The 26,909-nt window shown below is 40.1% G+C and overlaps 1 protein-coding gene across 5 annotated transcripts in view; it reads left to right on the forward strand.

Annotated features, from left to right (window-relative positions):
* LOC109968637 (RNA binding protein fox-1 homolog 3-like) overlaps nucleotides 1-26,909 on the forward strand; it is a 644,376-nt gene that overhangs the window by 297,362 nt on the left and 320,105 nt on the right. The window lies entirely within an intron of this gene.

The raw sequence follows: 26,909 nt of genomic DNA on the forward strand, positions 1-26,909 counted from the left end.
GTCAACTGATGACATTTTAGTCTAGTTTTAGTCAATGAAAATTGTATTTTAGTGTCTCTTTAGTAATGCAATTCTATTTAACCCAGTCAATATAGTATAAGTACCTAGTAGTATAGATGAAACCAAAATTTTTTTTTTGCCAAACCCATTTCAAACAAGGTTATCTTATTATATCATTGTTACCTTAAAGACTCATGAGTACATCCAATACACATTTTGTGTGATTTTGTGACCACATTTCTCCCCATCTTTTTCCACAACAAATTCCGTTGTCTTTTCCACTTCTATGTAATTAAAGATTTTCCAAATGTCGTTTCTTCTTTTTCTCCCAATGACGAACCCCGGCTGGCTGGCCATCCGTCCCTTTCTCTGTGTCAGAATTTACTTCTTTGTTTGTTGTCGTCTTCTAAATAATGCCGTGAGTGGGGCCTAAGGAAGTGACGTCACCTGCGTCTGCGCAGTGCGACCTGATGCGGCCCCTGAAGCGTGACACAGGAAACAGAAATACAGCAAAATTATAATAATAATGCGACTGAATGAGACGAAATAACGTTATAACATTTCGTTTCGTCTCGTTTTGGTCAGCGAAAATGAAGAGACATTTTGGCATAGCTTTTATTTTGTGAACCACATTTAGTCTCATTTTTTTTTTCAACAATATTGCATTATACATTTATTTACAGTCATCGTCACACAACCAGAATTTTCATTGCGTCTTGTTTCGTTTTCATCACGCGATAAAGGTTCATTGACGATGATATTTAGTCATAATTTTCGTTGACGAAAGCAACACTACTGAGGGTGATGATAGTTGTTGTTGTTGTTGTTGTTGTTGCGGGAGTGGACAATGAGTTGTAGCTCTGCTGGTATGAAACCAGAAAAATTCCCAGGGGCTGTGTGAGTTAGTGATATCCAGCAATGCCTCTCTCTTGTATGTTAGCAGTGCATGGCATTTATGCACTGCAGAAAGAGTAAAAAACACACAAAAAAGAAGAAAACGAAGAAAAAGCCAGCATTCGATAGTGGAACGCACAAAGACGTCTGCCTCGGTGGGCGCCGTCTTGCCATAGTCTGAAAAGGGTTGTATTTAGAGGGACATTCCAGTGCTTTATATTGTCAAGGCTGGATTACCAACCAAGCAAAGTGGGTAAGTGCCCACTATCCCTGCACTCCAAGGGGCTCCAAAGTCTCAAGTTTACTGCATGAGGGTACTTTGTTTTATTCACACGATAGATATTTCTAAATAGATTTTACCTGAATTATGAAATGATGCGGTAAACAACAACTAAGGTTATTTTTAACAATCCCAACTGACCTCTCCTGTGTGGCCAACTAGAAGGGTTACTGCTGATTACGTTACATACGTATTCTCAAAAATAGTTATTCGGCTGGATGACTAATTCCATATTTGAGTGATGTACAGTATTTTTCATAATTCCCCAGCATCACAAATTCCTACATTCCTTTGGTGGATCACAAGGACCATTAAAGTGCATTCTGAGCAGAAAGTTGTAGTTTAATGTCATATGTTTGCCAACCCCTACAAGAGTTTCGTAGTCCTAATTACAACTTAGAACTTGACATAATCATTATTTAGTTGGGAACCTGTAACTATGATATTACATGAAAGCAGCAATAGCTAAGTAATCTGGATGTGTAAAGTCACTGGATTCCCCCTTTAATGCAGACTACATGTCCACATAACACTCAGAAATCAGCCACTGTACAGCAGGCTTTGCTGTATATACTGTATATCAAAGATCTGAAATATCAGTTAACATGTGAGTACAATCTGAAAGGGAGAAGGAAAAAAATGCATTTCAAAGGGTGTACCTCATTTTATGTTATAAATGGGACATTCTTCAGGCAAAACAAGACACTATAGAATATCAGAGGAGGATGCCAGATGTGATTAGGTTTGAGGTCTCTGTATTAACCAAAAGCTCAAAAGCAGGCCAAGAGAGAAGAAAGAGGTGGTAAAGAAAGCAAACAAAGTAGATGTAACATACCACAGGGAGAACAAGAGCAAACAAAGCAGGTCAAGTGAATATTTTAGAAGTTGCCTTCTGATTCTTCTTTGGCTGAACTTTTTTTATATTTAGCACTGGTTCAGCTGCACACACTCTGAAGCTGCTTTCAGCTGCTTTTGTTGCACAACAATGAACATTTTCTGGTATACATCATGTTCACTGAATTGTGAGGCATAGCATGTCATTTGTTTCAGTGCCTTGATTGTTTACATGAAGGAAACAACCTGGAAAAGCAGTGCAGATATGCTGCAGCATTAGTTAGTGCAAAGACCTTGGGCTAGATGCATAAAACTGTGTACATTCATGTCTAAAACTGTGTGTATGCATGAAGAGAGAAAAGTGCATATTTTTGTCAGATTTAATAGCTGCCCTTAATCAATCATTTCCATAGGAAAAAGGCTGTCTGAACCTCATATTATCAATGAAAGCAATGTTAAAGAAGAATCGCAATTTCATTGACTGTAAAACTGAGACTGACTGGAGAAGTGGAGAAAAGAACATATGATTTGTTTGGTGGTCTCAATTCAGGGGTCATGAAAAGAAGAAAAACTTTTACCAATTTTAACAAAAAATTCAGTTTTAAAAAAAATAGGCATTGATTGTTTTAAAGCAGTTTTCCTGCTGCAAAAATACACTGTTCACTGCTGGTATCTTTCCAACATCAGCCCGTTATTTGGCAATGATTTGCTAGTCCAGTAAAATACCTTTTTATATCAGCCTTTATGCTAAATCCTTTTATACACTTTTTTAAAAAAGGGGCTGTAATTTTACTATAAAGTAGTTCCAATTGAAACTGTTCACAAATGCTATTTCAAATGGCATTTATAAAATGTTTTTTGTATTGATTTATGTTTATGTATTGCATTATATCTCTTTTTATGTTTATACAGTTTTTCAAATAATAAACTATATAAATAATAAGCTATACACATACCATACTTTTTATGTGTGTTTGTGTGTCTGCTGACCCAGATTCTGAAAATGAGTTATAGTAGAAGTTTCCCTAAGAAGGTCTCTGACCTTTGACCCCTGTCTACCGCTTCCTCACCTCCCCTCCATTCCTTGGGACCCCTACTGAAATCCAAGGCCTTCCTGCTTGCAATTAACCTCACCCACAGAGCAGATTCATGCACACACCTGTGGTGATTAGCCAGCACTAATGGCTCTCTAGTACCCACTAAATACTCTCATAACTCATGAAAAGACTTTGTGACCCTGCACTGACTCGCTGCCTGGAGATCATGAATCAAACAGAAGTGTGAAAATAAGCAGCTCTGCCTTGACTGTTAATCAGGTGGACTTCTGCTTACTACAACTGCAGCAGCTAACAAACAAGAGGATGACAACCAGAGCTGCTGTATAGATGCTAGAGGCTTGTGTGAGAAACTGTTGTTATACACTGTATTACATATTGTGTGTGAGTGTGTACATAATGCATCTATGGAATATAATAATGTGTTCTGGTGATTGCTGCCTTTATTCTTGACCTTTCCACAAGAAGACCAAAGGTCAGAAGAGTCATTGCTAAGAGTTCTGTTACTTTGTAAAAACAAATACTAAAGTAGAAGTAACGGTAGTTATTCAAATAACATGAATTAAAAGTATCTAGTAAAAACTGTCTTGCCCAATTTCTTTGAGTTGCCATCAAAGTAACCAGACAGTCTTGCTCAAGTAAAAGTGAAGATGTCAAAACACACCTTTAGTTATGTTTAGTTTGCAATGAAATATGTGGTTAAATAATCTGCTACATACACATCAAAAATGTATTTCCAGGCCACGTCTCTCGGGTGTCATCACAAAATTAATTTTTTCACTCTATTACAGTAGATACACCGTTCAGTGGAGCCTTTTAAAAGTTATATTTTTCATCAAATCAGATATTCATGGATGCCTATTTTTTCCAGTAAAGGTTGTACATGTTATAGTATCAAAACTGTGTTAAACATTTGATAATTCCATAGCTGACCCCAGTCCCAGTTTCCATCACAGACATCTACAGATGAGATATGAGCCCACTGTACCCATGGCTCTCTAGTCACAGTAATTAGATTACACACTGGTCAAACCAGTGTGTAACCTTACTGAAAATATCTAATATCTAATTATTCATTTACTATTTAGGTGATAATAATGTAACTTTTCACACAAATCCTGTTATTACCTCCACTAAGGGCAGGATTAATGTTTTTGTCCACATTTGCTGGTTTGTGGATTTGTTTAACAGCATAGCTCAAAAGGTAGAGAATGGAGTTTCACAAAATGTTTTGGACAAGCAGGGTATGGCCAACAGAACAATTGATTAGATTTTGGTGTGGATTGATGTTACAGTTTGGATACAGGATTTGTTCAAAAGATTATTAATAAATAATTGCCAGAAAGACTGTACTGTATGTCTGAGCACCTTTGTGGCCATTGTGCATGGCTCCACTGCTGAGGACTCCAAGGACATACGGAGACAAATTCCAGGGCCAGCAACAGCCAGACATTCATTGACAGTGGAAAGCGAGTGTTGTCATTCAGTACACCCTGCTGTCCAAGACTGAAGGAGCCCAGTGAGGCAACAGCCCACAGCTGGTCTACTCTGTGCAACGACACCTGGGAAAGAGCTAGTCAGGATTATCTTGATTTCAGATGGCAAAGATTGTGAGCCAAACTGTTATCATTTTCATCCTGGTATTATGCCACTTGATAAGGCTTTGACATTTTTAAGGCAACAAAGTAACCACATACATTGAGAATATGTGGTCAGTCTATCCAAGTAATGCCAATTTAGAAATTTGTTTTCAGAGATGTCAGTATATTGGACCAAACTAGCTCTATTAGCAGGCAGCTACTGTATGTCTTGTTCAGAGCACAGTATTCTGCCAGTGAGGATGCCAGTGTTCCAGCTGACCTTAATAACTGCATTTCCGCTGTGGGAATCCAATGAGCAGTATGCCACGCATTTCTTGTTGTCACCCAGTATAACCTCACAGGTTGACACAGAACATCCTACTTTGCTTTTCCACTGTATTTTGTGCTGTGTCTCTGTTTAGAGGAGAGATGGCCTGTGCTCCTCTCTCTCTCTCTCTCTCTCTCTCTCTCTCTCTCTCTCTCTCTCTCTCTCTCTCTCTCTCTCTCTCTCTCACACACACACACACACACACACACACTGAACAGAAGACATGAAGGATCACTCCATAGTGCAGTTGATGGCTCTCCATAATGGGGGGATGGTTTCCTGTAGCCAGTGATGTTTTGTAGGCTTCTCCACACAGGTGGTTTTTCAGCTTTTTGGAGTAGCTCCTCATTGCTATTCTGATCTCCCTTGTGAAAGTGTTCCTGGCCTGCCTGTACAGGATCTTGTCCCCACTTCTGTAGGCCTCCTCTTAGGCATGCCGAAGCTGCCTGGGCTTAGCTGTAAACCAGCTAACCGGCTTGTTGTTGTTTGTGCAGAAGGTCATGGTGGCACACATATGTCCTTACAAAAGCTGATGTATGATGTTACAGGTCTGCACATTTGAAACAGGCCTGTAGCTTTGACTTAGTCTCCTCGGTACATCTCTTCACTGTTTGACCACAGGTTTCACAGCTTTAAGTTTCTGTCAATAGGTTGGATGAGATGGACCAAGCAGTAATTATAGATTCTTAGGGCTGCGTGGGGGACAGAGCGATAGACATCTTTCATTAACGTGTAGCAGTAGACCAATCTGTTTTTATGCCTGGTGGGACAACTGATGTGCTGTCTGTATTTGGGCAGTTCATGGGTGATGTTTGCTCTGTTGAGATTTCCTAGAACAATGAGTGGGGAGTCCAGGATTTTCTGTTCCATGCTAGTTATCTGGTTGGATAAATTCTGCAATGCAGTGTTAGTGGAGGTCTGGGGCAAGATATACTCTAGACACCGACCAAAATGAACAATGACATTTCTCTTGGTGAATAAAATGGTCTGCAGTTGAGGAATAGTGCTTCTAAGTCAGAGTCAAGTTTTTCCTGACACTGTGACATCATTGCACCAACCTTTGTGTATGTAGAAGCAGTTTCCACCTGCCCTGAACTGTCTGGTTTGCTCTTTCACTCAATCCGCTTTGTGGATCTGGAAACCTGGGAGCAAAACAGCCTCTTCTGGGGTCGAATCATTTAGCTATGTCTCAAAAAAGCACAATGCTGCCAGTTGCGAGAAGTCAGAAGTAGTCTTGTTGATGAGAAGTAGTTCATCCATTTTGTTGGCTAGAAAGTGGAGGTTTGCTTTCCCCTGTGGTGTCTCTTGTAGGTCCTGAGGATTGCTGCATAAAACACACTTAAAAGACATTTAGGGACTCAGGACGCCAAGTGATTAAGTGTGTCCTGAGTCATTTTGTCCTATTCTTTCTGCAAACAAGTCTTAAGGTGCCCAGCAGTCCTGGGTCTTCATTGACCAATTTGTGTTTCAAACTGTTCCACACATTCTCTGTTGAGGACAGGTCAGGCTTGCAGGCAGGGCAGTCCAGCACTCATACCCTTTTCTTTTACAAAAATGCCTTGGTAATGTGTGCAGTATGAGGTTTTGTGTTGTCTTTTTGAAATATGTATGGGCGTCCCTAGAAGAGATGTCGTCTTGAAGGCAGCATATGTTGCTCCAAAATATCTCTGTATTTTTCAGCATTAATAGAGCCATCACATACAAGTGTAAGTTACCTTTGCCAAGGGTACTGACACAACCACAGACCATGACAGACCCTGGCTTTTGGACTTGTTTCTGGTAACAGTCTGGATGGTCCTTTTTGTCTATGGTCCAGCACACACAGTGTCCATTCCTTCCAAAAAAAGACCTGAAATACTGATTCGTCTGTCCACAGTAAACGTTTCCACTGCATGGTGGTCCATCACAGAGCCTCTGAACCCAGAGTAGTCGATTGAGTTTCTGGACACTTGACACAGGGCTTTCTTTTGACACAGTACAGTTTTAAGCAGCATTTATGGATGGAACTACATATTGTAATTCCTGACACAGGTGTGCCAAAGTAATCCTGAGCCCATGTGGTTAGCGACTATGTTTTAATTTCATGTTATGTTTGTTTTTATTGCTGCACCAGCTGAAGGTCACTCTAAAATGTCGTTGTATGTGTTACAATGACAATAAAGGATTATCTCTATCTCTTATATCGCTTATAGAAGAGTGCCAATTCTTGATACAGTGCCGTCTGAGGGATCAAAGAACACGGCCCTCCAGCTTAGGCTTGTGTCCTCAAGAGTCCTTGAATCTTTTAACTATGTTCTGCATCATACAGGTTGACATATCCAAATACCTCCCTATCTTTGAGAAACATTGTTTTTAAAATTTTCAATGATTTTCTCACACATATGTTGGCAAACGGGCATTCCCCAGCCCAGCAAGACATCAGTCTTTAGGAGCAAAGATGGGCCGAGTACTGCCTGGGAATGGGCTAATTTGTACCAAATCATGATGCAGTCAGCTTTTGACATCACCTGTTTCACATGGAATCATCATTCCATTGTTTTACCACATTACTGGTCCTGAAATGCAGCTGTCCCAACATTTTTTGGAATGTGTTGCAGTTTCAGAATTGAAATGAGTGTATATTTTGAACAAAGAAAAAAATGTTGATGTTTCACATCAAATAATGTGTGGCTGTATTGTTTTCACTGTAATACACATCACTGTTTTCAGTTTTAATTTTGATTTTATATACCATTCCTATTTGTTTACGCCCCCATTTGATCTTGAAATACTGTATAACTTGTTGAGTTGTCCCAAGATGTGAGATAATGATGATGGAAAGAATAAATGGTCTTAAATGGTAAATGGTCTGGGCATTCCCCAGCCCAGCAAGACATCAGTCTTTAGGAGCAAAGATGGGCCGAGTACTGCCTGGGAATGGGCTAATTTGTACCAAATCATGATGCAGTCAGCTTTTGACATCACCTGTTTCACATGGAATCATCATTCCATTGTTTTACCACATTACTGGTCCTGAAATGCAGCTGTCCCAACATTTTTTGGAATGTGTTGCAGTTTCAGAATTGAAATGAGTGTATATTTTGAACAAAGAAAAAAATGTTGATGTTTCACATCAAATAATGTGTGGCTGTATTGTTTTCACTGTAATACACATCACTGTTTTCAGTTTTAATTTTGATTTTATATACCATTCCTATTTGTTTACGCCCCCATTTGATCTTGAAATACTGTATAACTTGTTGAGTTGTCCCAAGATGTGAGATAATGATGATGGAAAGAATAAATGGTCTTAAATGGTAAATGGTCTTATACTTGTATAGCGCTTTTCTATGCTTTTACAGTACACTCAAAGCGCTTTCACATTATTCGGCCATTCACCCATTCGCACTCCCAAGCACTCACGCATTCACACACCGGTGACATCACCAGGAGCAACTGGGGGTTCAGTGTCTTGCTCAAGGACACCTTGACATGTTGACTGGACAAGCCGGGAATTGAACCGCTAATCCTCCGGTTAGGAAACGACCCGCTCTACCTCCTGAAGCACAGCCGCCCCCCAATAACCAATCAATCAATCAATAAATAAATAAATAATCAAAGGGTAAGACCTCAAACTTTAGAGTTCACAAACCTTTATTTTTCAGCCTACCCCAAGCTCCAACACTTAAATTTTAAAATTTAAAACCTCCTCACTTTATGAAAGGAAAAAAATCCCCCAATTTTTTTTTTTTTTTTTGCATTGGTTACTATACCTGCATAGTAGAGGATTTGCATTTTGCTAGCTGTACAGTTTTGGTATGATCCTCTCTCTCCAGCCTGCATCTATATAAAGCCATACACAGTACCCTCCCATCACCACCATTATCATTTCCATCCTATTTGTGGAAGTTCCATTCCTCCCTTTGTTTCTTCTCTCCTCCCTGCTCTCCCTCCATGCCTGTGATGGTATGCTAAATGAGTGTTTGCACTGTATTTTTTGCTGACTCTGTGCTTTGTGTCCTATAGCAATGCTAATAATTGGCCATAAGCTGGGGATCGAAACAGAGTAAATGGCTGTGATGTTGAGCATGGGGGCCTGGGGAGACAATGCAGAGAATAGAATAGGTGAGGATAAAGTCGTCACCAAGTGTTTAAAGCAGCACATAAAACAGTTGGCACAATGTTTTTCCTCTTCTGCCTGCATTACTCTATTGGACCGGTTGTGGTGGCAGTGGGAGGTTCAACAGGAAGTGTTGTTTTCTGTGTCAGGGTGTAGAAGGTAATATGCCATGGAATCAACTTGTATTATAATAATAATAACGTATTTTTATCAAAATGATCCAATGCTTTGCTGAGCTGCAGACACTCTTGAGGGCAGTTGCAAAGTGTGATGCCAAGATTCACTGACAAATATTCTGTGAAGAGGAGTCCCTTACAGACAAAGCTCACTGAACAGTTGTGATATTGGCAAATATCCCTGATCCAGGTTCCAGTTAATTTTTAGGCTGCAAATAAATGAGAAAACTAGCAAATGTGTGGACAGTGTGGTGGTTAACGCTGTTGCCTCACAGCAAGAAAGTTCCGCGATCGCGACCTTTCTGTATGGAGTTTGCATGTTCTCCCTGTGCTTGCGTGGGTTCTCTCCAGGTGCTCTAGCTTCCTCCCACAGTCTAAAGATGTGTGGCATAGAGCTGTAATTCTTAGCCCGAACCCGACCCGACCGTCGGGTACCCTACGGGTCGGGCTTAATTTCCATCATTTTTACTCAGCCCGGGCTCGGGTTCGCGCGTTAAATGAGTGGTCACGTGATGCGTTTCAATTAGCACGAGAAAGATGCATTGCGAAGAACGAAGATGGATGAGGTGAAACAAAGGCTTGCCTCTGGCGTATATTTTTGGTTACACCAGCAGCAGCTAAGTCTGAGGTGTGGCAACATTTTGATCATGTGCATAACGAGAACAATGACCCAGTTGGCTATGTAAAATGCAAGAAATCTAACATTCTCTTAAAATACGACAGCAAAACAACAGGGAATTCCTCGCTGAGAAGGCATGTTGAGCGATGCTGTGCCAGGCCCCAGAATCAACCCCAGAATCAACCTACAATCATCGTTTGTTTCAACGTCAAAACCCATCCCTGAAAAGGTGAAACAAGCAATGACGGAGAAGTGTGTCAGTTTTTGCTGTAAAGACATCAGGCCTTTTAACATCGTAAATGGGTTTGACGAGCTGGCGCAAGAACTAATTAATGTCGGGGCTGCGTATGGGAGGGTTCCCGTAAACTCTGTTATTCCCAGCCATGTGACAATTGCGAAGAGGTGCACTGCCCATTTAGAGTGCTGGGATGTTCAGTACGGTATCAATAAATTATGTTAAAACCGGTATAAATGACTCATTCTTGGCAAAAGCTGTGTGCCTGCGCCGTGCGCACATTTGAATAATGTCGGGCTGTAAACGGGTTCGGGTTGTCAATCAAAAATGTACTCGTCGGGCTTGGGCCATGTCTGGCCTAACTTTTCAGGCCCAATTACAGCTCTAGTGTGGCTTCGATAGATTGGTATTTCTAAATTGCCCATCGGAGTGTGTGTGTGTCTGCATATCAGCCCTATGATAGACTGGCATCCTGTCCAGTGTGAACCCCGCCGGCTGGGATTGGCTCCGTTCAGGACTAAGCGGTATAGATAATGGATGGATGTAGGAAATGTTCAATAATTACTTGAATGCACTTTATTATTTTATGATGTTAACTCATTTAAGAGCATTTGACAGTGTTTGAGCTAATCATTCAGTGCAACACCTTGAAACTCAGGCATGTAAAGAGCTCACAACACCTGAATAAAATAAAATCAGAGGTAAGCAGTGTGTACTTGGTACACAGAGGATTACCATTTACTTCATGCTAATTCAGCACATGCATAGCTTAGGGATGTGGATAGATAAGTGACAAGATTCTGAACCAAAACCAAAAACCATGAAAAAATACAAATCACAAAAGTTTTATTCTGTTTACAGTTAGTGTTTACTATTCTTCTACTTAGTGCTCTAAAATGTTGGTGATTTAATGAAGATAATCCCCACCAAAAAACAACAAAATAATTTAGGTATGAACTGAACTATGGATTTGGAGATTTATTACACCCATATATGTTAGTAATATATTGTGAATTGGTATATCTCTGTTCACATTATATATCTGAACCACATTCCTCAAGAAGGTTTTATAACTTCGGAATTGATTTTGACCCATATTCAACACTGTTATTCATTTCTAAATTAAATCAAATACAGAACTATGCTTTTGTTCTTTTTTCCTCTCAGTTTTATATCTAACCAGTGAAACAATAAGATTGTGGTTCTTGTTGCAATGAAAAGAGGACTCCAGGTGCCATTAGCAGCCTTATTCCAACCTTTACAATAACAAGTTTTGAGCCTCAGTGACTCACGGGACCCATATGCAATTGTCTCTGTGCGTCGGTTTTTTCAACTACACAAAGTTTTGTTGTTAAAACACAGTGCTGCATTAATTACACTGTGGCTGATAAGTGACTTTGGCATAGCTGTACACACAGTGTTACAGTTCAGCTACACTGTGGCTATGTTTCTGCTCAGTCATCACTACTAGGTTATGCAGAGGCTAAAGAAGCTGCAGGATGAAGCCTTCATTAATTTATCTCTCTGTTCTGTATTTAACAAGCGCTACATGTGCTGAGGAGGCACGTGCCCAATGCAAAGGTTCAGCACAGTCATTAAGGCGCACAGGCATACCAAGGCTAATCATTTGACCTTTGCTTTTCTTGTTCAAGGCATCGGGAGGAGAAGTTCTATCTGCAGAGGATAAGTCCATTTGTTATGTCGCGTGATTTATGATGGGCCCGTTAATGTGGAGAATGCTAAAACAGTCCAACTGAGACAGCATGGAACAAATAGAGTCCAAAATTAGCTGGAAAGCGATTCTTGAACCCTGGCCACAGCAAATCTTTGAATTTAAATAAGTTTCTTTCTGCCTCTGTCTCCAAAAACACCAAGCAGTACTTTTAGGGCAGGCTTAGTTGGAAGCTCCTCGTCAGCAGACTTTAGAGCTGCACCTCACAAACCCCTTAGCCAGTACTTTTTTATGCTTATTTATTTATTTATTTTATTTTATTAACTCTAACTGGGTGGATGTGAGGAGATATTCAGATGGAGCTTTTTAAAGACAAAAACAGGATGAAAGTTGGTTGGAGCAGATGTAGCATTGTCGTTCTCTATAGTGTGAATAAACATCACTTACCTGCTTTGCATGGAGTAAAAGTGAACCACTCAAACTGGAGTTTGGAATCAAATCCAGCTAGAATGGGTGAGCTCATTTCCATTATTTGCCTCCTCTGGGTGAAACCTGTGTGTTTGTTTGAAGGTCTACCAAATAAACAAGTCAAAGCTAAACACCTCTGCTACTGAAATCTGGCACCATTGATTCTGGCTTTGGGCAGGAGCTGCTGTAGTCAATGTTGTATCGAATGGCTTTGAGGAGGAGGAGGTTGGAGGCCTGGCCAGTGCTGGAGCCTCCCCAGGTCTTTGCCTGAGGCAGCAGCACCTCAGCAGTTTCATTGCCTCCAGTGCAAACATGTCTCTCAGTAGGCCAGAGTCTTTCTCCAACTCTACTTTTTGTAAAATCTTTGAATTGTGCTTTAGTGTTTATTTCCATTATTCATTTTTCTGTCTCGTTGATACTGTAGCATGCTGATCTCCACAGCTCTTATTTCTTTCACCTTTCCTACTGTGCATTCTTGCAGAATCTACGTATTTGTCAGTGATGTTCCTCTGGGAGAACCACTATGCCTTTTCTAAATCAATTTTCCATGGCATCCCCACAAAAGATGTTGTCTTGATGTCACCAGGACAAATGTACCAGGCTTCTCTGACCCCTGAGTGGGAGTGCCAGCAAGACATCAGTCTAATTGTAGACCCCTTGCCTGTCCTATGAATGGCTCCCTCTTGGAGCCACAAACTCTCCAAACAACTTCTTATTGTAGCATAATAATTATTGCTATTGAATGGAAGTGCACCTGAAAGCCCACTTCAGAGCATGACTCACTTTGCAGGACACAGGAAGGATTTGGAGACAGCAAAGACAGAGGGAACAGCACTGAACTACAAAGAGAAAAGGGAATGTAGAATATACTGCAGTGAGGCGGTTGTCAGGACTGTTTGCCGAGGAGGAAGACATACTGACAGAGTGAGGGGAAATCAGTCGATATGAGTTGATATGTGGCATGAGAGAGTGAGAGGAGAGAAAGAGTTAAGGCAAGGGCATGGCAATGAATTTGAGATGGGGGTCTAGGCCCTTCAGGTGGAGACATGGAGTGTTTTTCTTTCCTTCTGACTTCAGGCTTCTTCACTTCCCTTCTGGGAGGAAGCCTGACCTGTGTGAGCAATGGAAATATCTGCTTGGCAAGAGAGTGCGCATCTGCAGTATGTTTCTTTATGAAAGAAGTCTGTTTCAGTGTGTGTGAGGTTTGCAGTTCTGGTGGATTTACCTTACGGCAGCATGGAAAATCTTCTATCATCCACCTGAGCATTTGAAGGTCTGCATCCCTCAGACCTCCAAACCCAAACTGTCAGCTCGGCCACACCTGCTGTGGATGAATGCATGCATCTACTTTACCTCACCTTGTAGACATACGCACATTCTAGTGTTGTCTTTGGGGTGGCTGTGGCTCAGGAGGTAGAGCGGGGCATTTCCTAACCGGAGGATTAGCGATTCGATTCCCATCTTGTACAGTCAACATGTCAAAGTGTCCTTGAGCAAGACACTGAACCCCCAGTTGTTCCCGGTGTGTGAATGTGTGAATGTGTGAGCGTTTGGGAGTGTGAATGGCCAAAATATTGTGAAAGCGCTTTGAGTGTGCTGTAAAGGCGCTATACAAGTAAAAGACCATTTACTAAGTCAACACCGTAACACTACCATATTATATTTACTGCACTATAATTTTGTAGTGTGATCAGATCATTTCCACTTCTAAAATGATCTGTCCTTGCAAAATTTGTTTTCATCTTCCATAGTTTTGAGAGAATGATGCCTATAAAACAAATTAGGTGACTTTCTGAGGAACTTTATTATTACAGAAATGATTATAAAATAATTATTATTGATTATAAGAAAACAACTGTCTAATGGCCATTAAATAGGACTTTAAATATGTGCCTTCCTCAGTGTCTCAGCATACTCTGAGGAATGCAAATGTGCTGATGTGCATAGGTGCATTTTATGTGCTTTTAAATAATATATTTGTAACCATCCCTTGTAGTGCCTGCAGTTGGACTTTTGTTAATAGAAGCTAACAAAGACTGAAATCTTGAAGTTTGACAAGCTACACAGTGGGCACAGAAAGCAAAGAAATTCTCACCTTTTTATTTGTTATCTGAAGAACTTTGCCTCATGACCTTGGTCTCTGTAAAAACTGAATGCACACCTGCAGATATGTTGTTTCTTATTTCACACTCAAGCACATACATAAAGTAGAATGCATGCACTGAGATGTATACAAAATTCCTTGTCATAACACAGAAAAACAAGCTTAAATATATGCAAATGCACACAAACACATTTACTGTAGGGTTGTGTACACGATGCTATGTAATCTGTTTTAGAGCTATGAAGGTTATTAAAGAGGCTTCACATACATAGAAGTTCACATATAGTAGGTACCATACCCCATGGCCCAACCCTGCTCTGTGTACAGAAATATACTGTATGCATACAACATCAGATAGAAGATAAACACTTCTGCTGTACTTTTTCTTCTTTTATTTGCTAAAAGCTGACAGCAGTGTTTGTTCTGTAAGTGCTCAGTGAGTTGTTCCAGCTTACAACTCACAATACAATAATGCCTCTGGTAAAATATCTCCAGGTAAAATACATGGTCTTCCAGCCATCATGTTTAACAAGACACAAGAAAAGAAAACAAAGCAGGGCCGCACTCCTCTGATGTACTTCTGCTTCCTCTCCCACAATCCCTGTCGGGTGTAGGGGATGCCTCATCCATGTGTGTGTGTAAGTGAGAGAGACGTTCATGTTTGTGTCATGTCATGTGTGTATCAGGATGTATGCACATGCTGCAGAGCATATGAGACACTTGTCACAGCAGGGCATGATCAATAATTGATTTTAAAGTTACTTCTAGCTGAGGTGATTCTATTTGCCTTTCCTTTTTCTTTCTCTTTCTTCACATTCTTTTTGAACAATCCTACACACACACCTTCCCTCCATCCTATTTTCTCTGTCGACGACACTAAGAACAATGCTTAGTTATGCTATAATGAATGGCTGAGTTGCGCAGACTTTGTTTACTCATTTGTGAATGTCAGCCAGCTGTTGTCTCCTGTACTATAAGCCCCCACCTCCACCCTCCCACTTCCTGTTTCCCCAAGCTATGGCAGCCATCTTGGTTGTCAGTGCAACACCATGTAAGAACAGCTGTTACAATTATAACAGGGCATTTTTGTTGCTGCAAGACATTTAGCACTGACAAACACAATACATTGTGGCACATATTGTGCTTGGGATGAATGCTGATCTACTGTATTTGGGCACAGTACTTGCACACTATGAAGTAATTCATCAGAAGGGCAATTCAAGTTTGGATGGGTGCTTTTATCACTCTGCCTGGGGGAAGGGAGAAGGACGACAGTGAGAAAAGGAGTATTCATCCACTGTTTATTACACTGTCCAATACACCATTACTGTTTGTTGAAGGATATGTTCTGATGCTTTTGAGTAAAGAATTAAAATCTGTATGTTTTGAAAATTAAAGAGGTGGTATTTGTTATGGCCCGTTTTTCACCTTTTTTTCAAAAATAAATATTGAATTTATTTTAAATATCTCAGTGACATTTTATTGGACCAAAGTTGCTTAAATTTCTCTAAATCCATCTTTCAAATCTGCCTAGATTCCCCTTTGTCCTCTAGCGTGCTGTTTTGAAGTTATTAAAATTTACATTGCAAAGCTGGTGGTGATGACCCATCTTCACCACCAGCCAATCAGAGAGAGAGAGAGAGAAAGAGAGAGAGAGAGAGAAATATGAACCAGAATCTGATGGTGAATGGGAAGGGGAGGGTCCTGCTCTTGCAGACTAGAAACAACTGGACATTTCAGAATAGTGGAATTGTGTTTAAGTTTTCTTATAAAGTATCAGTCATTCTTTCAAATGTAGTTTGAGGCAATTAGCTTAGCTTTAGCACTGCTTGGTCTCAGGGTAAGAGTTTCAAAATTGTAAATGGCCTAATCTACAAACACAGCTGAGATAGACTTTAGTAATTTGATAGCTGAGGAGGACAATACCTTGATTCATCTCAAATCTCTTTTTTCCATCATACCAGCTCTTTGTTTTGTCTACTGATTTTCCAATTTGTTGTTGTATAATTAGAACTGAAAAGAGGCAAAGAAAAGAATGCTGAAATTAAAGAAACAACATATATAACAAAAACCCCCCACCATGACACACACATACACATCTTCATAGTCAACAGATGCAAGATGTCTGTCTCTTAACTGATGACGTCAATTACATCCTATAACATCTCCCCTTTTAGCAAGCAGGAGTTTGGCAGGACATGGATCTGATTAGTGTGGAGGGCAAGTGGGAGGAACCCAGCTGGGGGCGTAATGGGAAAGCAGCAGTCGACCAATGCCCACGCCCTCGATCTTGTGCCCAAAAATCTGCTGGTGCCTTGCTGAGACAGAAAACTGAAATTTAGTTAAGAAATGCAATTTAGCAGTACAACCAAGTGCAATTACTAAAGTGTTGTGAATCGAGAAGAACTGAGACTGTCTTCCCCAAAAATACAGCATCAGTGAAATGCCTAAATGGTTTTCCTGACAAGGTCTTCTAGTGACTCGGTCACTGTTCTAGTGGTCAATCAGCAGCAAAGGTGGAAGGAGCCCAAAGGTGAAACAATGGGTCAACAGAGCGTCAGGCTTTGACATGAAGACCGATTATTTGCCAAAAGTCATTATTACTTATTTTAACAGTTACAAGAATCAAGAAAACTCATGTCAACAAAATAAAATTTTTTTTTACCCAAATCATTTAATTTGTCTTAGTTTTTTTTTTTTTTTAGATTAAATGTAACCATGGAAACTCATAGCAAAAAGCCCTTTGAAGTATTTTGTAGAAGCAGGTTGTTTTGGAAGGCACTGACAGATAATATTCTCATGCAGACAGTCACATAGGGAAAGCTATTTTTAAAAGCAATGAGAAATGGTGTATGTTGTGATTTAGTCTGGAGAAAATGTTTGCAGAGCGACATCAATGATAAAAAACAGAATTTGATCAAGACTCAACTAAAGTTAGGCATCAACAGTTTTCATTACTGTTTAAAGTCAGGCTATGGCACTTTCTTTAACATTCTTCCCAGGAAAACTGCATTTTCAAAAAAAGTGAAATAGCAACTTTTGGCAGATAATCCCCACTGCAAAGCTAGTTCATGCTTTGTTGCATGGCTATCAAACAAAGCTGTTGTTTTTTTTTTGTTTTTGTTTGTTTGTTTTACAAATGAATGCATTTGTTTTGCTGCTGCCTCTGCTGCTATCCTCTCACATAACTTGTCTCCAGGCATCCAGGTACCTGTTTGCTTTATAAAACTTCATCTCAAACTTTTCAAATTCCTTTTTTCTTAAATAATTGAGTATATTTAAAAATATCCTGTCACGTGGCTTTGTTTGATAAATTTCAATATTTAACCCTGTGAAACTTAAATCAGACTAGCGAGGCAAACACATTAAAGACCCTATCTTGCAACAAACGAATGGTGTGTGGCATGGGTAGTGCATCTGTGTTTCCCAATTTCCTTCCTTTGCAATTATCATTTTCATGACATGCACATCACGTTTTTACTAAACAGCAGTCTGTCAGCTTCGGGTTGGCAGGCGTGTCCAGATGAAAATGGGGTGTGTCCAGGTAAATTTTGGGCATGTTGGTAATATGAGGGCACACAAAGCTGCTGTTGTGATGCGCGTCTGTCTAGGTGCATGCACAATGCTTGTGCACTGTGCTTGTTATACCCTGGGATGCGCTGCGCAGGACATGCAAAATGTAAAAAAATAAAAAGATGACAGTGTGTTCACTGGCTGTTGTGCACATCAATATATATGTATTTATATTAAATACCATTTTGATTAGTGATTGTGCACCTTTACCTCACGCACTAACAGATGTTTCCTCAATAAAAAACTTTTACTGACATCTGACTTGATAAGTCTGCCAGTATGCTAGCAATCTGTCAAACGTTCAAACTCACACGCCTCTTAAAGGGGATGCGAGGTTACACACTGATGGGATAAGTGCATGTTATGCCCAAAACATACCCCTACTCGCATGGGCGCTTGAACCATTTTTCCTTGTCATCAAATTACCGAAATGAACATGAACACACCCAAACACCCTTGCGCCAATGCATCTTGATCAGATGCTGTGCATCCTCAAAACAGGGCCCTATCTGTTTGAAAATGCTCTTAGAATCAGGAGTCTGTGAGAGATTATCTAACAGTCCCCTATTCCAGCTGAGGCTGCCATAGTGATAGATTGGAGCAGAGATGAGGTAGGATGAGGAAGACTGTAGAGGGCAAGGGGGCAGGGTTCATCCACAAATCCGTGCCATAGCGCAGGTAAGAGTGGGAAGAATCTCACTCCTCTCTTTATGGGTTTATTTATACCCTTTTCATTTCTTATTTATTTATTTATAATTTGTTTGCTAAAATGTGATGAACTTTAGAGATGTTTTTGTTGGAGTTGAAAGTTGATATCAGTGTTCAACATGCTCTCATCCCTGGAGGTCAAATACTAATGCTTTGTCAGATACTCTTTGGCTTATACATGTCAAAGGTAACTGGCTAGGTTGAGGCACTGAAACTACATGGTTAGGTTTGGACCTAACATGATCTTACAAAAAATAATGTGTAGGCTGTGACACTGAAAGAAAGGTATACCCTCAGATTACTTTTACACTAACCAGTATGATATTTGCAGTGTTCAAGATACATTTTGTAGTGTCTTTGTTAGTCAGCCAAATTAGTGTCATTCAGGTGGTTTGATTGTGATGTCGCATGGTCTGTGTTTGGGCATTTACCTATTGGTTTAAGAAATTTGCATCAAAAAAGTGCCTTTGGTCATTTTGAGTGAATTTTCTCTTTGTGTGCATTTTCCCTGCCAAATAGCCAAGCACTCTCACTCTCCCTCCCTCCAGCCTCTCTCTGCCTATTTCTCTCTCTGATGAGGGAGTGGTGATGACATGTGATAGGAGATGGAGACAGAGTTTCTAACTCGACCAGTTATGAGGCAGTAAGTCCACTATTGATTAGCTGTCCACATCGTTGCCTGGCTTCCTTTGTTTTCATGAGCACACACCAGCACATAGCTAAACAACAGTGGAGAACCCAGATGGGGGTGACCTTTCATCACCTTTCCCTCTGGTTCGTATCACTACATGTAGACACACACACACACACACACACACATGCACACAAATATTTTCTCTAGAAAAGGAACAGTGATGGAGGGTAAAAGCTTTTAAGGGATCTGAACTTTAAAGACATGGTGAGTTTTTGCCTCCTGGAAACAGAAGCAAAACCCCAAATTTTATGAAAATATACAACTAAAGTGCATTTGAAAATTTGCTTTAGAAATATTTAGTATATAAAATGTATCTGTAAAGTGTTTGCTGTCAGCATGTCTGTTTTCCAATAGCTGCTCCTGGCAGCTAAAGCACAATTAAGGTTTTTATAATTATATTTAGTCAAATAAAAATACTTAGTTAAGGTGACAGCAGTGGGCACTTTTAACCTGAAACAGGAACCATTACATGGCCACATAACCAGAGGAAAAATGTGGAGGTAAAGTTGAACAGACATTTTTTATAACATACATTGTGACATGTAACTATTATTAACTGCTACATTGCATTGTAACAATTGCTACAATGAAGCCATCATTAATGATGTTACTTAATTTACTGTACATCTGTGCTTTACATGCTTTGACAAATCAAAATGTTTGCTGTGGAAAAAAAAAGCTCTGTGACTGATTCATTTGGGAACAATCAAGAAACAACAGTACTGTAATACAGCCAGCAAGGCTGACAAAATGTATTTTGACAGCAAATGCAGACTTTGACAGAAAAAGTAGTGATGCTCAACACATTAATCAGGTTCAATCTATTGGTCTTAAATTCACTGTCATTGTTAGCCTTTGTTAATGTATTTGGCAGAGTAAAAACATACACTAATGTATTTTGTAGTGAAAGACCATCTAGCAGTAATGTCCTGACTGACATTTAGTGAAATGGTGTAATATCATTGAGGGCAGATAGAAAATACAGTAAACAAAACAGTGGTATTAATTAAGTATAGATTTGTTTCCTTTTCATTTGTAGCAGCATAATAACAATAATCAATGCCGTACATTTCTCTGCCAGCCAACACCTAATTACAGTTAATTACCAGGGGCTGCCATGTGCGTTATGATGTGTCTTCTTTCTGTGAGCCATTCCCAGTAATTACACATATATCATGTCATACAGTGGATAATTATTGCATAAAGAATCCCGTGGTGGCTCATTCTCCATTGGACAGAGGTGAGAAATGGCTCACATCCACCTGGATAGTGTTGTCCTGGCCAGGCCAGTTCTCTCCATCCAGGCCATACCAATCCATGCCTGGCTGCAGATTGGCATAATGGGTGGGTACCGCCTGCCAGGCCCCTGCCAAGGTTCATGGGGGCGAGAGATCATAGGGCACTAAAGCCGTCAACCCCATTTTAATCTTCACCTGGATGACAAATGATGAAAGGGGAGGAGAGGAAGAAGGAAAAAGATGTAATAAAATCAGATCAGTATTTTTCTCATGGACGCTGCTTTGTTCTTTTTTCTGTTGTTCTCTCTTCAATCCATACTATAACATTGATAGAAGGCAAAAGTGAGAATTATAAGGTGGATATAAAATGGGCGACACATCCACTGGCTGTGCGCTCTGGTGGACCACACTCACTTTTACCATAACTCAAAAAATTAGCTGATGTTCAGCTTAAACCATAAACAAACTGGCAGCATGCACATCATGGTGCAGGTACAGTAAACATGAAACAAATATGATTATTGCAGGAACAGGAAACATCAGAGTCAAGGCAGGAAACAGCCAAAACTCCACTATGAAATTCAAATCAGTGAAATCAGTCAGTCAGGTTTCCTCCTTGCTCTTTAAAAGGGATGCTGGTGTGATTGGACATAACTAAAGCCAGCCCCAACTCCACCTGCTCGGGATCTATTCTTCCCTGTAATAATGTATTCTGCGTCTCCTCAACAATGCACCTGGTAACAACTGGCAGTGCTGTGGTGGTGATTACCAAAATTGCAAAATGCTGTTGAACACCACTAAATGTCCCTTACTTCTGGAGTTTAGACATGAGTTCAGTGCTGCACTCTATTGCAGGAAAATAGAGCCCTAGATGTCGATTGCTGTATTCTACTCCTGTCAACCTCTCTCTCCCTCCCTGTTGCCCTCTAGTATGTTAGTGATGTGGTGCGGACTGGCAGTGACAGGCTGGCAGGTGGTGCATTATACCAAGAGAGAGAGAAAGTAATTACGGAAGAGGAACAGCAGAAAATGGAAATAAAACTAATTCGGTGTAACAGAAACAGAATGAAGTGGCATGGAAGTTGTGTGTGTGTGTGTGAGAGAGAGAGAGAGAGAGAGAGAGAGAATCACAGAAAGACAGAAAAAGTTGTAACAGACTCAAAACCTAAAAAAAAAACAGCTGACAAATGGGCAAATATTTGAAGACAAAAAAGGTAAACAGAAGGGGAAAGGGGAAAGAAATGTTGGAAGACAACACGTGAAGAAATGCTGAAACAGTGTAAAGGGAGGTGGAAGAAAGAACAAGAAGTGAAGAAGGCTACAAGATGGGTAAATAAGTGAAAGAAATTGATCACAAGGTACAGGGGAAGGCAAAAGAGGTGAAGTAAGGTGAATAAGGAACAAGGTAAAAGAAAGCTCTGCCAGTAAGGGGAAAGAATGATGGCTGTACGTGGCTCGACAGAGCTTTACTGGATTGTGCTTGATCAGGTAGTGCAGTGCCCGCATCCTTAACACCTCAATCACAATAGCATTTATATAATAGTTGACCAAAATCAGATCATGTCAACAGGTCATTTTGATAATTGGATTCACAAGCAGAGGTCCAGGGGCGCTTTCATGCAGAGCTCTAAGACCACGTTCAGACTGCAGGCTGAAGTGACTCAAATCCGATCTTTTTGCCCAAATGTGACCCATATCCAATTTCCTTATGACAGTGTGAACAGCACAAATCCGATTGTTTCAAGTTCGGCCCAGGCCACTTTCATATGTGGTCCTAAATCGGATACATATCCGATGTTTTGCAATGCGACTTCAGTCTGAACGGCCATGTTGCATTTCATGCGATTTTTATGTCATTGAAATGCGACAGACATCACAATTCTGCGCTGGAGGAGGCGAGGCCATAAGCAATATTTGTGCTCTCCTTCTTCTTGATGTTCTTCTTATTATTTCTTTATTTCGATTGCACATTAACTGGTACATCAATTGTCCGAGTGTTAAACATCAGCAGACTTGGTCTTTGAGTGAACACAGAGTCAAATAGTGGAAGTTATCATATTAGATGTGTGCACCAGCTTATGTGTTTTGTATAGTCTGACCTGCTCTGCTGGAGTACACACTAACTTGAGGCATGATGTGCAGTGAGACTGGATTTGATAAATGCCACTGTATGAAATTTTTTGTGTCCTGGAAATACTGTATTGTATGTTGCAGATGGCTCTTAGCATGTTACCAGCAAGCTGGTATGTTACCAGTTCACAATAGTTACAATAATGCACCAGCAACCCTTGTGCTAGTCTCAACACCATCAATACCTGGTATCACAGATTCTACAGTTTATCAGCTTTTTTTTCTTTGTGATTAATGTGTCATGTTTCTTTTTTTTTTTTTGATTGATTGATTGTTTAGTCAATAATATGTCAGTTATGTAACAATAAGGATTTTCTTGCTTTTCCGTTTAATGCTGTATATGCAGTATCCTCTCGGATTTAGTCAGGTTTGAAGCTGTCACCTTGGGCTCTGGGAAACAGTGAGGGTATTTTTTCACTCTTATTTGATGTCTTTATACTAAGCAGTTAATGAAAAGGCACATTACTCTCAATTAAAATATTAGATGGCAGCAGCACTAGTCATTTTAATTGCCTTTCATTTGCCTCTCTCTTCTATGAGTGGGGATACCTGACAATAAAACTTTTCTGACCATATCAGGTGGCATCATGCTATTTACTGACAGCTAAAGTACACCATTAAAAGCAGCCAACATGTCTTGATGTCAGTCAAGATGCTGTCAGTTTGTGGAATTTTACACAGAAAACAATAGGCATGAGTGTTATGATATACTGTCAGCTGCAGTGTTTGAACAAGGAACTCATTTGCATCCCACAAAAACAGATAGGCCAGACAGGTTGCTACTGCCGCTAGACTCTACAGAGCTAAAGTTAGCACTTTTTAGACAAGGTACTGGCAGTGTGGCTTGGTTAAATAGTAGCATTTTAACATGAGGCCCATTTTCTTGTGTTATTGGTGTTTTTGCTTGTTTGTTTGTTTATCATAGAAGTCTTGAAAAGCTGTTCCTGATTAACACAAATCAGCCTCTATGCGGCACAGACTAGTAACTTGGATATTAACACAGTAGTAGAGATACTTATGAACTAATCATTAACTAATGATCTGTTGATATAGGTATCTTCCAGACTGTTCTCTATAAGTCATTATCTACTAGTCCTTCATTCAGTTATCCAGGAACTACTCATTATTCATTTTCTATCAGCCTGTTCTTTACTTGTCCTTTAGTACACTAGTTAGATTTTTCTGTACCTTACTGTGAAGTGTTACCAAACATTTCTGGTATTACTTTGAATCAAAGCTATATTTAAGTCCAGTTTGCAGTTCTTACATCCATGGCAAATACATTTTTGCTCTGCCACCTACTGCTATTACTGGACTCTAATAGGTTTGCCTTTTCTACTCTCTTTGACTCACTAACTCCCTCACATTCACACACTGACACATTTGTCTTTATAGCTGTGAGAATACCTATTGACATAATGCATTAGGTCCTTATTCTATCCTTAACCATCTCAACTAAATATCTAACCCTGGCCCTTACCCAAACCCTAATTCTAACCTGTTACTTAAAACCAAGTCCTAACCCACAAACAACCTTTTGATGGGGTCTCAGAAAGTGAGGACAGACCAAAATCTCCTCACTTCTGAGGAATAACACTCAAACTGATCTTCACAAAGAAAGCCATGCAAGTATAATGCTATCTATCTCTCTTTCTTATACACAAACACACAAACACAGTATCAGTCATGGGACAAGCCAGCTGGCAGACACGGCAACCCCACATCACCATTACTTTAGGAATCCTCAATCACTGGAAACTGTTGGTAATAGAGCAATACTAGAAAGTGTGTGTGGGGTTTACATGAATGAGTGAGTGCAGAAATGTGGCAAGGGGGAGACGGGGGGAAAAGAAGTGTTTGTACAGTCTGAGTTCCTTATTTCCTGCAGTGTAGTGTGCTCCTAAAGATGAAGTGAGAATTACAGCAGTATCTGTCCTTAACTCCAACTCTAAAACTAAGCTTGTTTATAATGCATTACCCTCCTCTTTTCTATTTCTATTTTGTCATTCAACTCTCTGTGCTCTATCGATACATGTTTGCATTCCTTCATCCACGAATCCTTTCAAGGTTGATTTTCTCTTCCTGCAAGACCAATGGATGAGCATTTCATGCATGAAATGACTATTGTGGGTCCCCTGGTACCTCTGGACTACAAACGCACTCACACACACACACACTGAATCCACTGATGTACATACGTACATCCTGGTGTTATGTATTTAATGATTTCCTTGGAGATAGCATTAGACAGATGACATGTATATACTACATCAACTATAGCTCCCTTGACCTTGCATATTGTTGCTCTTATTGGCAGCGTGGGGTGTACAAGCATGTGTATTTTTGTGTATCTTTTTTAAAATGCATGTACACAGTGTCTCCTGTTAGAGCAGATGGTTTCACTATTCATCTTTATTATAATAAACACTAGGTCTGAAGCATACTCAGTCTCCCATACTCATACAACTGAATTATAACTTTGGCAGAAAAATTCATTTTCACCATTTGAACCTACATAAAAAAAAAAAATCAAGTAAAGAACTTGTATCATTTAACTCATTGTACCACCAGAAATGTGTTCATGTTTAATACATTTTTCTTCAATGTCAAAAACTACAGACAGGTGACAAATTGTCAGGATCGGCATGTGAAGCTGCCGATGATGTCGAGGGTGAACTCCATTATAATGCCAGATGAGTAAAGGCGGAAACTGTCTCTTTAATATGAGCACTGGTAAGGAACAAAAATGATACAGAAAACTGCGTAAACATGAAACACACTCTCAGGTCGATAATAACAGTCCAAGGTCATAACCAGCAAACTCACACAGCCAAGGGATTCAAAACAAGAGATCAGAGAAGGAAGTTCGATAATCAATACACAGAAGACAGTCCGAATCAGGAGGGCAAGACGGTATACAGTGGTCAAGAACAATCTGGGGTCAAAACAGGAATCACAGATACAAGAATAATGCCAGAAAGTCTGAACTTGAGTTATAGGCAGCTTCTTGGTTTGGGGAAGCTGCCTATATGCTGTTGTAACCAGGTGTGAAGCAGGTGAAGCCAATGTGGGTGATGAAATAAATTTCAGGGAGTCAGGGTGAGCTGGGCACAGGAACTAGTTTCAAAATAAAGCATGAAACTGGAAGCAGGCGGGATAGACTTATGACAACAAATTAAGGGACAAACCAACAGAAAGTGTGTCAGTCAGGTATTGGGTCACCATGTGCTGCCACAACAGCTTCAGTGCCCCCATTGGTAGGCAACTGGATTAAGATCTGGGAACTGTGCAGTAGGGCTTGGCCCTATTTTATTTGGCCTATTTCCTAATGTGTGCAGTATGAGGTTTTGCATTGGCTTGATGAAACGTGAATGGGTGTTCCTGGAAAAGATGTCACCTTGAAGGCGGCATATGTTGCTCCAAAATCTCTGTATTTTTCAGCATTAATGGCGCCAACACAGAAGTGTAAGTTACCTTTGCCAAGGGCACTGACACAACCACAGACTATGACGGACCCTGGTTTTTGAACTTGTTGCTGGTAACAGTATGGATAGTCCTTTTTGTCCGGAACACACAGTGTCCATTCCTTCCAAAAAAGACCTGAAATACTGATTAATTTGAGCACAGTACACATTTCCACTGTGTGATGGTCTGTCCCAGATGCCTCTGAACCCACAGCAGTCGATTGCCTTTCTGGACCCTGTTGACATAAGGCTTCCTTTTGGCACAGCACAGTTTTAAGCAGCATTTGTGGATGTAACTACACACTGTAGTGCCTGACACAGGTGTGCCAAAGTAATCCTGAGCCCATGCGATTACATTGCTTATAGAAGAGTGACGGTTTTTGATGCAGTGCCATCTGAGGAATCGAGAGCACGATCATCCAGCTTAGGCTTGTGCCCTTGCCCTTTACGCACTGAAATCCCTCCAGATTCCTTGAATCTTTTAATTATGTTCTGCACCATAGAGGGGAACATATCCAAATCCCTTCTTATCTTTCTTTGAGGAACATTGTTTTTAAATATTTCAATAATTTGCCCACACATACAGTGGGTACGGAAAGTATTCAGACCCCCTTAAATTTTTCACTCTTTGTTATATTGCAGCCATATGCTAAAATCATTTAAGTTCATTTTTTTCCTCATTAATGTACACACAGCACCCCATATTGACAGAAAAACACAGAATGTTTGACATTTTTGCAGATTTATTAAAAAAGAAA

This window comes from Monopterus albus, unplaced genomic scaffold (genome assembly GCF_001952655.1).
Source record: "Monopterus albus unplaced genomic scaffold, M_albus_1.0 scaffold156.1, whole genome shotgun sequence".
Taxonomy (NCBI): Eukaryota; Metazoa; Chordata; class Actinopteri; order Synbranchiformes; family Synbranchidae; genus Monopterus; species Monopterus albus.